Below are 18,376 nucleotides of genomic sequence, written 5' to 3'. Positions count from 1 at the left end.
TTTTTTATCAGCCAACATCCATCGAGAAACTTTCAGGGCTAAATGTCATACATTAAGTCTAAAGTGAGTTTTAATTCTCATTTTAATTCTGAAATCACATGAAATGCAGACAAAGTGCTAAGTTTAAGTAAAAATTCAGAATTGGCCTTGTAAACTTGTATTATGTGGTTTTCAAATTGACCAAAATCTCAAAACACAAAGAAAGGAAATACATTTACTTCATTAACACACCATCTTATTTGTGTTTCAAATTTCTCTTCATGTTTTACAAACTCAGGACAACAGATGTGAATTTCTGTGAACAGATTATATTTGAATACATTTAAAAGTAAGACATGATTTTCAATCATCCAGAGATTTTATTCAGTCATTTCTGTTTTCATAATGTCTGTGTTTACAGGTCATAAACAAAAAGTTGTAATTATCTATTTATTAAATGCATTAAAACCAAAAACTCCCACAGTATTTAGTTAAGAGCATGAACATAGATTTACTTTTCAGTGCATAAAATCAGATGAAGTAAATGCAGACAGAAATAGAAAGACATAATCTTTGAATTCCTTAATTTCCTGCTGCATTCAAAAAGATAATCCATAAAATTCTTTGCTCCTTTTTATATTTTTCCAAAAATTGGTCAAAATCAGTTTTGGTAATTAGAATGAGTCCAAACATTGTGTCATGTCAGATAAATGCTCAAAGTTTGGACTCGCAGCAGATCATTTTAAATATCCAGATGAGAAAACGTCTGATCATTTTAAACTGTGATGATGTCATTTATCTATAATCACTTTCATCTGATACGTTTCTGAAGCAGTTTGGAAAAACAATCAGGTCAGAAAGAGAAAAGTTAGAGCGATGAGATCCTGCTGGATTGTTGGCAGCCGCTCGTTGATATTTACGATAATTAAATCAGTTACCAGATAAAGTCACTGCAAGCCAAACTGCATTAGAATAAACTTCATGGAGGTTTAACAGGCAGCAGCGTTTCTGATTTGCTTGAGTTTTCCTTCCTGTGTCCAAAATGATTTATAAGACTCCTCATAAACAGTTGTAAGTTAAATTCAGTTAATTTTTCTCGTTTTGTTCTTTCAGATTTTGCTTTTCTTTGCTTTTAACTCTTGAAATAAAATCACTGGAATGACAGCAACTTTTTACCATCTCATTTGCTCTCTCTAAAGAAGTACAGATTAAAAAGCATTTTTCAAAAGTTGCTCATATAAACTTTTTAATGGTAGTCTGATCAGCCCGATCTTTTTACCTCCCAAAAACCCGATCTGTGCCACATGTGGTACAAAACCAGATACATGTCCGATTGTTTTCAAAGCGTCTGCAGTCAGAACGGTAAAGTCGCGTTTTATCCGGCTTTTACGTCATTGGTGTGAGACATGCATCATAATTCTGCACCAGAAAAAAAACTGATGCTGTAAATCAGAATGTAAACAATTTCTGAAAACTGTAATTATGAACGTATGAAGGAAGTCACAATCCCACCACATCCAGGCAGACTGCAGCCAATGGGCCACAAAAGGAGCACAGAGTTCTCACTGTAAGATCTACATTTTTTCCCCAGAATTCTGATTGAATTTCTCAGAATTTTGACTTTTTTTCCTCAGAATTTTGACCATAATCTCTGGATTTTGACTTTAATCCCAGAATTCTGATTGAATTTCTCAGAATTCTGACTTTTTTTCCCCCTCAAATTCTGATTATAATCTAAAAATATTTACTTTAATCTCAGAATTCTGACTTTTTTTCTCAAATTCTGACTATAATCTCAAAATTTTTACTTTAATCTCAGAATTCTGACTTTAGTCTGAGCATTATGACATTTTTCTGAAAAGAAAACATCAGAATTCATTTTCTTCAGTGGTTGTGGTGAGGAAGAAACACTGTTGTTATAAACTTTGACATTATAATTTTCTACATGTAATTAAGAAACAAACTAGTGACAAATCGAACAACTCTAGTTCTTAATATCTTCTTATTGGCATTATTTAAAAACGTATGTGTACAGAAATTCACAGAGACTGCATGGCAGGTATTCCCACATCGAACAAACAGCTTTCAGTTTTCCTCTTATAGCCGTCAGCATGCCTCGGCCCTGAGGGGTGATAGAACATGAGAATTACCCCGGGGCGGGGCATGTTCTGCCACCTCTCCTGCACATATACATAAACCTGCTGTCGCTCCGTCCCAGCAGCGCGTTTCCTCCCAGAGGCTTTATCGCCGCTGTGCGCCGGCCTGATTGGAGGCGACGGCGGTAATGACTGCAGGTCAGGAGGTCACAGCTCTGTTATGATAAGTAAACTCTGAGGTCACGACCTTAAACGGCAGGCGGCTCTGACGGCTGATGATACCTGATAAGAGAGGATGAATAATGTTTTGTTAGTTTAACAGCTTGAATGAAAAAAATATTCAAAAATGGAATATGGTTTCTGGAGCCTATGCCTGATGTTGAACTCTAGATGACCCTTAAAGTCAGGCGACTTTAAGGAAATAACAGTTAAAGAGATTTGTTTGTTTAGTTAATTTAGTAATTATAATAAATCTTCAGAATTCCCACATCTTATTTTACTGTTAATTTAAGCTTAAAGCGGCAGTATGTAGCTTTTGTAAAATATGTTTTTTTACATATTTGTTCAAACTGTCACCATGTTGTGATGGTCTGTTAGAATCGGTTTGATATGAGACCGAAATTGCAACATTTCTTACATTTTCAGCTGCTGTGGTTCTCTTTCTCGCTTCACTGTGTCAAACCAACTGAACCCTCTAAAAACCTGTTCCCCTCCTCGCCTGTGGGGGCGCTGCACCGAGAACTGCTGAAGGAACCGACAAAGAAAACCTCTGAAGACACCGAGCACAACTTCCTTCTTCACAAAATGTAAACAAAAAATTATTTTAGCGGGTGTCTTTGGTAAAAATTACGAGACATTTCTCCTGCTAGCACTAGACTAGGACATTTGTTTTGGTTGTATTTACCCAGAATGCCCTGTGCTGTAGTCCACTTCCTGTTTTTAGAGCGTTCAAATATGCATTCAGAACACTAAAGACTTCACTTCAACCGAACCGAGACTTAAATTTGAAGGTGAGCCAGAATTTGGCTTTTTTTGGTCAGAATCAGTTCGATTCACTCTTCCACAAATGAACCGGACTTAAGAAATCCTTTAACCACTAAAACCTCATGCTACTCTGTTTTTGTTTACATTTTGTATTCAGTGTCTTCAGAGGTTTTGTGCTGATTCCTTCTGTAGTTCTTGGTGCAGCGCCCCCCACAGGCGAGTAGGGAAACTGGTTTTCAATTAGTTTAACTCTGTGCAGTGTGAAAGAGAACAGCAGCAGCTGAAAATGTAACAAATGCTGCAATGTTGGTCCCAATTGGACTGAGCCTGTCAACTATCAGGAGCCAAAGCTGGCAAACTCAGTCTAGTGACGAGCCTCAGAATTCAATAAATTAAAAATACAACTTTGTTTTTTTAAATTGTTTTTAGTTTTACCAGCAGTTAACATTTTTTAAAATCAAATCTGTATATCATTAAAGATCCAAAACATAATAAGGGGTTTGGAGTGTTGCTTTATTGAAAGAAAACAGATTATTTCCAATTTTTGGGGACATCAATTGTTTTCTGTTTCGTTGGCCAAATCTTTTACCATTCTTAACTTGTGTTCAGGGTCCGAACAAACACATTTCAAGGGCCACAAATGGCCGTTGGGCCACACTTTGGGCATCACTTACCTAATAGTGTCTTAGGCAGAGAATATGGTGTAAAGGTGGTTTCATTTTATTTACTTTCCCATTTTATGTTGGTTGTTTCTCCAAATAAATGACTTTATACAAGCAGACGATCACAGCGAATTACTGACGTCTGAGCATCAACATTAATATCAAATAGAGCAGCTGGTTGACCTTTCATGACTTCTGGAAATATTAATATTTTTAAAACAATAGCGAATAATTGTATTACAAATGTATTACTTTGTTTCAACCAATCCCAGAAGAAATGGTCTCTCCAAGCATCGGGGTCAACATTGAGTCGCTCTTATCAGCTAAGCTCTGATTCTTTGACAAAAACATTTTATTTTGGGGCATCTTAAGCAAAAGGTCAAATTTCAATTTGTAGAAAATGTTAAATGTTTCTTTTTTGTGATTTTGTCTTGCTTTGTGTTGTTATTGACTTAAAATCCTCTTAAAAATGTTAGCTTCAACATGACAAAATTGAAGGAATGAGACGGTGAATCCTTTGCAAAGCAACATCCATTAATATTTTAAAGTTCTGGAAAATGAAGATGTTAAGTTTCAGAACAACAAAGAAACACAAGTGCTGGGTTTTCCACATGCTGAGATTTCCAGGCAGCAGTGAATCTACAGACATACAGAGCACATTTACAAATCTGGCATAATGCTGATTTTTACTTTTCCCAAAGAAGAGTGCTATGCTGGCAGAAAGGAAACAAGAATTATTCAATCAGCTCTCCCTCCACATCCAGATTCGACTGCAGCCACGTAAAGCTGACCACCTAATCCTTTTATCAAACCCTCCGATGGCGCACTGGAAATGCCTGGAGAGAGAAATAATATTAAGGTCATTTCTATCTCTGGTTTATTTTATCCTTCAAAAATAACCCATGCTTTCCATTTTTTATCTTGAGACAATAATTACTTTAGGTTTGGGGATGAGGGAACCGGCTGCTTATTATGAATGTTCTCTGCACACAGAGGGGAATCTCTGCTCTCATCAGTAATAACCAAATCATTTTATTCTCATTAAAGAAGACATACATACATAAAAATACAACATCTGTAGAAAGACGGTGAGTTTAGGTCTAACAGGTGTGAGAGGAAATGTGAGTAAAAATAAAATGGCTGTTAGGTTGCTTTGTGAACTTCTTGGGGTTTTATTTTATTTACCACTTTGGTTAATTTTAAAAACGGACAGTTAGAATCAATTTATCCAAGGTTTGTAAAGATGTAAAATACATTTCTAATAGTTTCCAGGACAGACTTCTTTAAAATCATAAGTTTGTAAGTTAGGCTAATGGAGGGTTCTTGAGGTTCAAATCTGTTTTCAAAACTAAACAAAAACTGTTATTTTATTTTTTAATAAATAGAACATTTCTTAGCAATAAGAACATGATTTGGGCAATTCTTTGTTTTAAAATTGTTGCTATATTGAGCTAAAATCTGCTTTTAAAATTATTTAAAAGCAGATTGCCTCAAAGTCTCTTTGAGTAAAAATCTGTGGATATACGTTGTCCTGTTATGAATAATCCTTGTACGTTTTGGTTTTCTTTTGTATTTTTGGCTTTGCATTTATTTTCAAAAGAACTTGCCATATTAGGTGTTGCATGTTCACTATTTTATGTTTATAGTTTCTCAGTTTGTGTTATTTTTCAATATATTTGTGTTTTATTTTCTCTTGGATTATTCCAGATTAAAATAAATATAATTTAATTGATGTGAGCTAGTGTTGCTACACTCTTATGGACAGTAGGTGGCGGTGTGCATCTTAAAGTTGTTTGCGATCCTCCATAACGGAAAAGAAGAAGACACAGTCTACCTGTCTCTCCCAGGTGCACTGTGTTTGTAATCAACAGCCGCCATCTTGTCAGTAAGACTCGTCTGAATGTTGCGTTTCATTTACCTGGGAGGTGGAAAGTCGGAGCTGGATTTGACGTCATTACCGAGGTAACAGCGCTACAGTTAAGAAGTCAGAATTTCAAAATGGCGGCACCCATAAACAATGTTTGCAATACCGTTAATAAGCATAATTTTAAGCTTTACTTTTCATATTAAAACACCACTTTTTATTTGTTCAGTAGACGTTGAGTTTTAGACTCACTCTTACTTGTTTGTGTTGTAAAATAAACATGTTTCCACCACATCTTACTACTGTTGTAGCGGCCATATTGAAGAAATGTGCCAAACTTCAAATGTTGGACATTTCTTACTAGAAATATAAAGCAGTTTTATGCTCGGTAAGATCAGCTCTGGGTGCGTTGAGTCCCTGTAATCCAAACGTATCCATGCTGAGCGACGGCGTCAGAACACAGTTTCCCCATAAACTGTATATTTTTTTTAAATTAAAAAAACAAAAATCATTTAGCAGAAGAAAGAAAAATGAAATGCGACCATTTCTACATATTTTGGTCACAATTAGCGGAAAATGATCATGTAGCCATCAGGGCAAGTGGCAAACTGAGTTGTAAATAATTGTATTAGCCTAATTATATATGAATATATTCTTTCCTCAGGTGACATCAGTACTGCAGCTTGGTGTTGACTGAAGAAAAGAGTTTCCATATTTTCTCCCAGTACTAACTAGACACAACCAATAGGAGCCAGAAGTCGGGTCTTCAGTCACAAGCATCTCCCTGTCAACAGTTGTGTTGTGATTGCTAAGCTAATTAGCATAGCCTCCAATGACAGCTGATAAATGGCTTTCCTGTAACTGTGTGTTATTTCTTCTTCTTTCTGATTTTTACTGGCGGGTGACATGTAAGATGTATTATCGCCATCTCCTGTGCTGGAGGGTGGACCAGAGTACCTCCCTTTAATCTAAATTCTTATATTAATCCTGTTTCCTACATGTTATTTCTTCTCCATTAGCACAGTTGGCAACATACATGTGAATGATTGGCAGCGCTAAGCCCCACCTCCTGGCTCTGATTGGTTGTTTTTGATGCATTTCTTCAGAGAAGAAGTGGAGGAGGTCAGTCTATTCACAGATTATCTGTTTCATAACAAACTGTCACACATGGTGACAGTTTCAACAAATATGTAAAAAACACATTTAAAAAGAAAATTCATACTGCAGTTTATTAGTGACACTTGGAGAAGAAAATAGTTTTCTTTCCGCCCAGCCTGAGTTATGGCTGGCCTTTTTACCTCGCTGATGCATTGGCCCGACCTCTGACCTCGACATGATGTAGCAGCAGAATTTAACTGACCCTTTCCCATTAGACTTTTAGCCGCTGTGACCATGCAGGGACCCAGACTATTTCTCCAATTCTGCGCTCTGTCAGGTGGGATGATGTGATAATGGGATAACAAGTCATAGTTCGCTTTGCTCTGGGTGCTCACGAGTGCGTGTGTGTGTATGTGTGTGTGTGTGTGTGTGTGTACATTTTCCTCTAGCAGCCTGTAATCCTCCAGAGGAAAATAAGTGCTGCATGGAGAGTACCAGCCTGTAAACTCTGTCTTGTAGCAGTCAGTCTGATTTGAGGAGTGTGTGTATGTGTGTGTGCGTTTATTTGTAATACCTTTTGGGGACGATTTTCCTGACATATACTACGTTGTGGGGACCAATCGCTCCTCGTGGGGACCTGAGCCTGGTCCCCACGAGGGGAAACCCTGTTTTTGGGTCAGGGGTCAGAGTTAGGGCTAAGGTATGAATTGAGTTTTGGTTGGTTAGGGTTAGGAAAAGGGTAACGGTAAGGTTTAGGCTGTAGAAATGAATGGAAGTCAATGGAAAGTCCCCACAAGATAGCCACGCAGACGTGTGTGCGCGTGTGTGTGTGTTTATTGCTGCTAAATATTTGACCCCTGTAGGAGCGGATCAGGTGAACATTAACACGGTTTCTCTTAGAATCAGGAACATTTTCGGTTTGTTTCAATCAAGGTGATCAGCGCTGTGAGGCATCGAGACAAGAACGGAGGAGAGAAAGGAAGCCGGCGCTTCTTTCAGAGTTCTCCATGTCAGCCGTGTAAGAAAGCCGCCAAACCAATAATTTTGTCAAGTTCTTTTTTTAGCCGAGCGGCTGAAGCGTCTTTGGATTGCCACACGTATAAAGGCAGCCCATATAAAGCCATTCACAGCAGTGAATGAGCACGCCATCTGTGGAGCTTTCTTATTTCCTCTTCTCTTTTCTTCTCCTCCTTTTTCAAGCCTTGTAATCAAATTTGAGCAAAATCAAATGGCGGGAGGAAAGAAGGAGAGCAGTGGGGGGGAGGAGGGTTCAATGAAAGTACCTTTTGTTGGTCTGAAACGAGCAAGTAATTTACAAAATGCCCTCCCTTTGTGCAGGGGGCTAAAGGAAGAAAGAAATCAGTAGCTTTTAGAAGCTAGGCCTTGCGCTGCGACGGGCAAGATAATGAAAGCCGCCTTGTGTTTGTGGGCTAGAGAGCATCTCAAAGGCAGACCGGGCCCGGCTCAGGGTTAGCTCCACCACTAGATAAAAGAAAAAAAACACAAAACAAAACCAAAAGGAAGAAAAAAGTGTTCCTCAGTATGTGTGTGAGTTTGTGTGTTTTTGTGAAGAGCAGCAAAACAAGCGTAGTCTTAGCAGACAAGCTGAGGAGAGGAGAGGAGCAGAACATCTCCTGATTCCCTCTCACCTGTTGTCCCGCTGCAGACGGAAACCCCTCGGCTCTGGAGCATGAGGCTGAGGAGGAAGAGGAGGAGGAAGAGGCAGCGTTCACACGGATTCATTGTGCTGCAGGATTACAAACTACGGAGGATTGGATCGGACCGGCTGCAGGGCGACGGACGTGGATTTGCTCACAGCGGGAGAGACGACTCTGGTTAAAGGTCAGTAACCTTCATCTTTAAGGCACATCAGACGTAACGATGCCCGTCGTCTGTCAGTGAAACCTGCCGGGTCCTAAGCAGGTGGAGTGAATGTGAAGTCTTTGTGTGGCCTGCAGATCAGATCCTGATTTCCAGCGGTTGGAGTGAAACCTGAAGTGTTCTGCAGTCGGTGAGTCCTGGTTGATTTCTCTGCTCTGCAGCAGATCAGCTGCTTCATCCTGCTGCAGTTTGATCTGCCAGAATGACGGCAGTTCAACTTCCTTTCAGACCATAGAAGAGCGTTTTCGTTTTTCAGACACTCAAATTAATCTGTTTCAGCAGGAAAATCCCTTCGAGATTAAAAATCTCTTGTTTACAAAGCTTTCACAGCAAAACAGAAAAAGTTAATACGGTCATAAATTAATATTCCTTAATTAAAACATTTACAGATTACTCCTTCTGAAAAACATTTAGTGTGAGCAGCTCCTTTAGGTCTGAAGAGGATGGAGCAGAAAACTGAAACATTTTCTTTCCAGATTCAGTTCAGACTGAAGTTTTGTGTTATTTTACTGAGAAGATGATATTGTGACATAACCAGGGAGTCGTGCCTCTCCGTTTACCTGAATGTTGTAAAACCAAGAGGAAAAGGAAGTAACTTTTAAAAGTCTGAATTCAGATGGGCACATTTTCCAGGTTTGCTGCAAAAATGTGCAACAAACCCTGTTTACCTTTCTGTTTAAAGGTAAACAGAAAACTGGCAAAGTCAAATCCCCAAATTATGACATTTTATCACTACATCTCATTTTACAGACTTTAATATTGTGTTTCATTTCTCTGATCCAAACTGTCTCGCTTCTCCTGCTGCTGGCTGTTGAAATAGTTTTCAACGCTGTTTAATAATTCTGGGGCGTCCAGGCTCGAACGGACGTTATTATTCTGATGTACATCATTGTGTCTGTAGGTTTCTGTGTAAATGTCGTGTATTTTGAGTGCTGGAATAGAAACATGTCAGAATTTCTGCTCGGAAGACGAATGTAACTTTTTTTCATGTGAGCTTTTCCATCATTTTCGTTCATCCAACGACAATCACTGTAAAAGATTCCAAAAACAAAAAAGCTTTTTGGATTTTCTGACCCAAAGAAGCCGACTGTCTGATAGTACGATGTTTTACTGGGAAAAATGGAAGCCTGAGATCACAGATTAGTCAATACAACATTATATTTTAATCAGTTCGCTGCAGTCAGTCAGTTAGCAACACAATCAGCTGACAGAGGAAGTGAAGCTACAGTCTGTACACTGCAAAAACATTAAATCTAACCAAGTATTTTTAGTCTGGTTTCTCCTGCAAATATCTTGACACTTTAAATGAGACAAAACTAACTTATATGTAACTTTTCAGCAAGACATAGTAGCTTGTTTAGTCAATGAATGCTTAATATTGATGAAAAGTTAATTAGCAGATTATTTGACTTAAAGGAAAAATGTCTTGAGTTAAATAATCTTCCAGTTATGAATATTAAGGATTTACTGACCTAAAACAAACTCCAGTATTTTGTTGAAAAGTTACTTGTTTCTCTTATTTCAAGTGTATTAAGATATTTAAGTAGAAACTAGACCAATAAGATTTTGTCTTTAATCAATATTAAGCAATTATTGACTTAAAACAAACTCCTACATCTCATTGAAAAGTTACTTGTAAGTTAGTTTTATTTAAAATGTATTAAGATATTTGAGTGGAAACCAGACCAAACATACTTGGTTAGATTCTGTTTTTGCAGTGCTTGGCTGTAAATGTAAAGAAGTGAAGTAAAAATCTGCATTAAATCCTCAAACAACAATTAAATTAAACTTATTTGCCACCTGGGTCTTCATGTACCTGAGGCTGAAATGTTTTCATCTCTCCTCACGTTTTGAACTAAGTAAACAACAAACAAACACGCAGCATCCCGGTGAGCTGGATTCTCAGTTGGCACATCAAAATGTCAGAATTTGCACCAGAACAAAGTCATCTGGAGCAGAATGAGTAATGAACTATCTCCGTACCGCAACACGTCGGCACTCACAGCCAAACCGTCACACTCACTCAGTCACATGGCATGCACCGATGCTTTGACTGTTCCCAACAAGCCAATCACAGGCGTGTCTGTGTGCCGTCAGCTTCTAACGTAGAAAACAAGATTTAAACACATTAACTTACTTCATGCTGCAAACTGACTCAGTTAATAGATATCTCCTCTTTTTTCTACCTGTTTCTCACACATTCAAACATCAAATGATAAATCTCAAGTCTTGAAACAATCTTCAAGTGGAACTTTTTCATCAGTATTAAGGATTTATTGACTTACAACAAGCTGTTATATCTTCCTGAAAAGTTAGTTTTGTCTTCTAGACCGTCAATACTTTGTAAGATTTTTTTTTTTTGCAGTGCAACAGGATGATTATATTCTCTTCAGTGAGGTGTTGGTTTTTATGGGAAATATTAAGAAAAATCAATCTAAAAAAAAAAAAAAAGTGACATTTTGTGACATTTTGTTTGTGGAATTTGTGGAAATTCAATGCAATTGTTAAAACCTGCATTTGTTTGAAAATTTTAGCTGGTTCATTTATTTACTTTTTTACCAATTTAGGAGACGTGTTTTGCAAACACTTGCATGTTTTTGTTCTTCCATTTGCGCCCGAGTGCTTTAAAAGAAACAGTCAGTCGTTTTTTGACAATAACTTAATTTTTTTTTGGTCTTTGGAAAATGAGCCGTTTTAAAATGTAACATCACAAATCAGCATACACTGCTCCGTTACCTAGCAACTCCAGAGAAGCCCAGCCCTTTACCTAGCAACCCAAGCTGAGCTCCAGCATGTTTGGTCAGCTGGTTTTACCGCTGTGTGCGCTGTACAATGGCTGCTGGAAAACACAAAAGTTTTTTTGTTGACTTGCCATCCAGAAACCACTTGCTGTATTGTTGGTTGCACAGGAGGCGCCACTGCTTTTCAAAGATGTATGGTTGTATGCATAATGGAGCATCTGTTTGCCGCCATTTTCACATGTGGATGTAAACACTGAGTTGCGGGGGCGTGGCCTACAGCAGCTTCTCTTTGGACGCCCCAAACAGACTAAAATCTAATTTTATGTAAGATTTTATGAGTTCTTTTTTTTTAATGTAATGAACGTGTTTTGCGTGGCACAAAGACAGACCCTAACCTGTTCCAGGAAGCACAACAGTCCATCTGTAAACACAGTACCTGCGTATCTTTTACAAATCTCCGCAGAACTTTGTCAGTTTTCCACGAATGTCACAAAACATATTTTCATAATTGCAATGTTTCCTTTAAATAAGTGTAAATAAAATCACATAAGTTTGTTCATGTGATAAGTCATTAAAAAGAAATCCCCACCATGAGCCTCCAAGTACTTCCTGTCTTCTTCTTCATGGTTTCTGCCAGTAGTGACATCCTGTTGTTAACCATGTTATGCAAAATAGGCATTTCCATCGCAGTTTTGTGAAATAAACCAGTTTCTATTGGCCAAAAACCCACTTCACGCCACAGCAAAACCTTTTTGCTGTGGGGTGCAAAACATGATCACATGTTTTGCACCCCACATGAACATTTCCGAAAAACATGAACATTTCCGAAAAACATGAACATTTCCGAAACTGGCTTCTTTCCATTAAGCAAATTAATTTTTGAAATGTTAATTTACTCAATTATATAATGAATGAAAACGCAGCTACAGGAAAAATAGATTTAAACACATTTTGCTGGTAATTTTAGTCACATTCTGCTGTAGAACTTCAATACAATTATTCCATGAAAGAAACAAAGGACACTAAAAAATGCATTTGTTATGTCTATATTTTTTAATTTTAGCTGAGAGCCGCATGCGGCTGCAGCTCTGTAATAATCCTACATTTAGCCGGTCTTAACGCGTCATAAATCATTCTTCTGTCCAGCTGCTTCGTCTTAAGTTCCTCCCTGCCGCTGTGAAGATGACGGCTCTCTATTAAAGCTGCTGGGTTATTATTCCCAGCTAGCTTAGCCATGTGTTCTGACCCGAACCGCTCCCTCAGGATCCCCTTTAATAACTTCTAATGGGCTGGTAAAGTAGTGGGCGGGACTTGAGCTGCTCAGCAACCAATTAGAGCTCATTGAGCAGGAGTGGCTGCGGCTTGATTTCATCTGTAATCTGTGAGCTGAAGTGTGGCTGCACCTGTGTGTGTGTGTGTGTGTGTGTGTGTGTGTGTGTGTCGGTGGTCATTAGCCGCAGCAGATAGTCATTAAGCCCGTCATTTTCCCTGCCTGTCAGTTGACCCCTCTGATTTGGACAGTGTCTGTACTTAACCTTTGACCTGTGGGTTCCCTGCCTGGCTCCTCATCAGGAGGGCGTGTTTGTGGAAAGGCTGAGCAGCTGCTTCCTTCAGCTTGTTTCTGTGCTGATAAACTGGAATATGTGAGATTACAAGAGACAAAAATATAGAAAATTAAACCGGTTCGTTCAGGTGCCTGATTTTCAGTGAGGAGTTTTCAAGGTTTGGAAAGTTTTTAATTTCTGTATAAAGTCCTTGAAATTGTTTGATATTCAAATTGCACAGATTTGTAATAAAATGCAAACAAACATCTAATTAAGAACCTAAATTTGGGAAATATTATTAACATTTACACCTAACGGGAAAATAAAAATACAGTTAAATCAGACTAAACTTTTCTGGTTTAAGTTAAAATGACCAAAATTAATTATATTTACTAAATGCCAGAAAAAGTTTGGGAGAATTTTTTTTACATATTTATTTTAAAACTTTCTTCTTATATAAATATGTTTAAACATTTAATTTGAGCAGGAAGGTTGTTTACTTTAACAACCTTGTTTTTGTTTCAATGTAATGAATATTTATTATTCCTGACGTCTCAATGATTTATTGATCTGTGTAATTTAAATCAGGATTTCTTATATTGCATATAAAGTTATTCAAATTGATGGATTTCTGTTGTTAAGTTGGTGTTTTGTTTTCAGACCAGTCAGGTGTGTAAGGTGTGTGTGAGACATTTTAAAACGTATATTTTCATTTTCATTGTCCATGCTGCAGAATGTTGAAAACAACCACAATATATTATTTATAGTAATAAATATCATATAATCGTGAGTTGAAGCTGTTTTTTTTTCTTTTTCGATGGTTTGTGTTGTTTCTCCAACTTTTTTGCTGGAAAAGTTTGAAAACTTACATAGAAAATGTTTGAATTTTACTGTGGAAAAAGCATTAATGCATTTACTAGAAAACTAAAAATGATTTTTATATAAACTGTAACTAAAACTGTGTAAACGATTCCAAACATCAGAAAAACCCACAAGAAGAAACCTTCTTTTTCATTACTTTACCAATGCAGAAAAACCGGTTTTACTTCTGATTTTATGCGTTTAAGACCTGCTACTCCTTGAAATTTAAACAGGTGTGCGCCGCTCCTTTTTATTTAAATACCTTCTGAGTCCTGCAGTGCTGGGATTAACCTTGCAGTACTTTGTCTTAGCTGCAGCTCCCTGCGGCGCCCCTGAAGCCACACGAAGTCTTGCTAGCAGCGATAGAAGCAGAAATTAGGCGGCTTTCTGCCCCAAAGCTGGAACATTAAGGCAGCCCTCACCTTGGCCTGCAGGAGCCGCGTTAGCGTTAGCAGCTAATCCAAAAGCCAGCAGAGTCAGTCAGTCACACCTCTGCTTTCCTTTCGTCTTCTCCTGATAAGGTAATGGGGATCCGGAGGAAGTTTGAGGTCGGGGATTTGAGCCTCAGGAAGGCGCGTCGAACGGGTGACCAATGAAAACCTGAGCGGTCGGGTAAAGGAGGAGGAATCAGAGCGTATTGTCTTAAGAGGATGAAGTAATGAGAGGCTTACAGAGTTGTATCAGTGGACAAAGATGGATGTGCCGCATGCTAATACCTGCTATCTTGATGTGACACGTCAGCTTGGCCCTTGAGCGCAGCAGGCAGAGCTAATATTCCCTTTTGTCTTGTCCTGATAAGCTAATGAGTGTTACAGCAAAGGGTGATGGGAGTTTAAGAGCTGCATTAGTGGACAAACTGTTAAATCTGCTGGTTAGCTTCTGCAGGGCAGCTTTAGCTCCAGGTGTTGAAACCAGCGGTTGTTTCATGGCGATAAGAGGAGAGGTTAAAATCAGAGCACTTGGAGAGAAACGTCTCCACCCACAGGTCTTTGTTAGACCGGAAAATTCATTATGATCCAAAGCAAATCCTGCAGGTTTTTACAGCCAGGAAACTGAAACACACTGATCATCGTTTCAACTCTCTGAACTCAGTTCACAAGTTAATACCTTTATTTTTTACACACTTAACTATTTCAGACCAATTACACAATTATTTACTAAAACAAACCTCTGTCTTGCTAAAAAGTTACTTTTCAGCTAGTTTTATCTTATTTGTACTAGAAACTACCAAAAACACTTGGTAAGATTTTGTGTTTTTGCAGTGTAGTTGTTGTTGGTGCCGATTTCCACAGATTGTAGAGTCAGAGGTCACAGGAAGATAATTTAGACAAATACTTGGCATTTCGTAAGAATTTTCTGTATAATATTACAAAACAGTGATAATATTTGGCAATAAAATCAGTATTATTAAAATAAAGTTGCATGAGAATAATGTTTAAATATTGGAATGGTCACGATATTGAGTGAATAAAATCAAAGTCATAATATCAGAATAAAGTATAGTCAGAATAGTCGACGGAGAATAAAGTTGAAATATTATTAAAATAATCATATTTTAGGTATACAGTTATTATATTGTGACTATTTTCACTTTATTCTTGACTAAATTCATAGTATTACGTAAATGAAATTGTACAAAAATAGTCTTTATGCTGTAATAAAGTCGGATTTCCATATTAAGTCATAAGTAGAGTTTGGCAGCAACCAGTTACATTTTCTTCAGTAACTTTTTAGAAAAACTTTACTTTTGAATATTTTACTGCGCTTGTATTTTCTGCTCTTGAGTAAAATTTCTGGATTTTCTTCCCACTGAATGAAAAACAAAATGTTTTAACCAAAAATTCACCAGAAACAGAGACACACCTGCAGTTTCTGTTAAAGTTTCTTTCAATTAAAAACTGATTTGGAAACATTTTCTTTTGCTTGATTTTGTTATTTGTTTGTTATTTATAAGAATTATTGGCACTTTGGTTCCAAAATACTAAAATTTCCACTTAACTTTATATTTTGGTCCATCTGACGAAATGTAACTTGTAAATATTAAATGATTGATAATTTCATCAGTTAGTACTTGAGTCGACTTTTTACAAATACTTTTTTACTTTAAGGTAATTTCCTGCTACTTTTCACTTTTACTTCAGTAAAAATATGTTGCAGTAGTTCTGCTCTTACTTCAGCATAATTTTTAGGTCATAATCAAAATATTTCAACTTTTTCTCGTAATTTTATTTATTTTTTTCTCAGTGTGGCTCTAAGACTCGGTCATAAATGACCCACCATTGTGTGACTGAAAAGACCCAAACCTGCTATTGATTGGAAGGTGTCTGTGTGTGTATAACTCTTAAAGTGATGTGTGTGTGTGTGTGTGTGTGTGCGTGCGTGCGCGCGTGCGCGCCCCTCCTGATGCTCCCCGGTCCTGCTGCCATTTTGCCCTCCAACATGAACATGCAGAGTCTGGCGTCCCGTCCTGCTTTCAGAGCCATTACTGTCAAACAGCTGTTGGTGTGTCAGGAGGAGCTGCTGATGGAGGGATAAACGGTCGGGGCCAATAAACGGATAGATGGATAGATAATAGGGTGTAGAGGACGGAGGGAGGGGCGGCGGCCCGGCTTGAGCCTCTCTAAGTGAAGACAGATTGCTGCGGAGTCGGAGAGGAACAGCCGTTTATTCGACTCTCAATTATCAGATGGACCTGGTGGCCCTGCAGTCCAACAGCTGCTGCAGTCGGGCTGCGGATCAGCAGCGGAAAACTGGAAACACTGGAAACACTGGAGAAACTGGAAACACTGGAGAAACTGGAAACACTGGAGACACTGGAGAAACTGGAGACACTGGAGAAACCGGAGACACTGGAGACACTGGAGACACTGGAGACACTGGAGACACTGGAGACACTGGAGACACTGGAGACACTGGAGAAACTGGAGACACTGGAGAAACCGGAGACACTGGAGACACTGGAGAAACCGGAGACACTGGAGACACTGGAGACACTGGAGAAACTGGAGACACTGGAGAAACTGGAGAAACTGGAAACACTGGAAACACTGGAGACACTGGAGACACTGGAGACACTGGAGACACTGGAGACACTGGAAACACTGGAGAAACTGGAGACACTGGAGACACTGGAGACACTGGAGACACTGGAGAAACTGGAAACACTGGAGACACTGGAGACACTGGAGACACTGGAGACACTGGAGACACTGGAAACACTGGAGACACTGGAAACACTGGAAACACTGGAAACACTGGAGAAACTGGAAACACTGGAAACACTGGAAACACTGGAGATAAATGAGCTTCCAGTGTCTTTCCCAGGACAGCTAACATCAATGTAGTTTCTTTGTGGCCTCAGCATTTGTTGATTTTACCCTGGTAACAGCATCACTACATCAATTTATATTTACTCTGACAGTGAAAAGTAGAAATTACTCAAATAAGAGTAAAAAAATATTTGGTAAAAAAGGCAACACAAATACTGAGTAACTGATCAAAACATCAATCATTAATATTTAAAAATCATCAGACGGACCAAAATATAAAGTTAAATGGAAATTTTGGTATTTTAAAGAACAAAATGACAATAATTCATGTATAACAAAAAATAGAAAATCAGGCAGTGTGTGTCTGAATCTGGTGAATTTTTGGTTAAAACATGTTTGTTTTTCATTCAGTGGGAAGAAAATCCAGAAATTTTACTCAAATAAGAGCAGAAATACTTCATAATAAAATTACTCCAGTAAAAGTACAGCGTAGTAAAAATACTCCTAAAAGTACAAGTTTTCAGAAAAGGTACTAAATTAAATGTAATTATTTACTTTCCAAATCTGGCTGGAACCTCTGTGAAAGTTCATCTCTCATTGGAAAAGTTTAACCTCAGTCGACTTTACTTTGTACTTTTTTTTTGTCTTTTTCCATTTTCATAAGCAGCTAAGAGAAACGGAAAGCAAAACGTCATAATACTTTAATCATTTTAAAATGATTACAGAATGGAAATATCCTTTACTGTCCACAGGGAGGAAAGTCAGGATGAACATCAGATTTATCTGTTCACACACAAAGACCCAAAATGGTAAAAAATATATCAAATACAAGAATAACAATAATAGAAATAACAAAATACTATAGAAGATTATAACATAGAGATACAGTACAGGTATTAGATTCCTGAGAGAAAACGCTGCATCAGGTAAATTAGCAGAAGACCTGCTGGACCTCCATGTTGTCGCTGTTCTGCATGTTTTTAACGGTTTCCTGGTTCAGATCTCAGAAAGTCACCATGTTCTGCACAAACCTGAAAACGATTCAGGCTGACGTCTAAATCAGCTCCTCAAACATTAGAAAAACATAAAATCACAAGCAACAAGGCAGGAAAAGTGACTAAAACAATGAATTTATAATATAAAATTAGTTTTATGTTGCATATAATTAACAGAACAAGCAAGAATCTGTTTCCAAAGCTCCTATGAGTGAACAGCCAGCAGCTGCATTAACATTATTTATTCTTTTGTCTTTATTATTTTCTGCTGCTTTTTACCATTTTCACCAAATCAAAGTCAGCTCCAGCATCAGGAACCCTGTCAGTCGTTTCCTCTTCTGCCGTCTGTTCGCCATGGCAACACGACCGTTTCCTGTTCCAACCTGACAAGACGCCGTTTTG

Source organism: Poecilia mexicana, unplaced genomic scaffold (genome assembly GCF_051168715.1).
Source record: "Poecilia mexicana isolate PSO_F unplaced genomic scaffold, ASM5116871v1 scaffold_4, whole genome shotgun sequence".
Lineage (NCBI taxonomy): Eukaryota > Metazoa > Chordata > Actinopteri > Cyprinodontiformes > Poeciliidae > Poecilia > Poecilia mexicana.
This window is presented reverse-complemented; position numbering follows the sequence as displayed.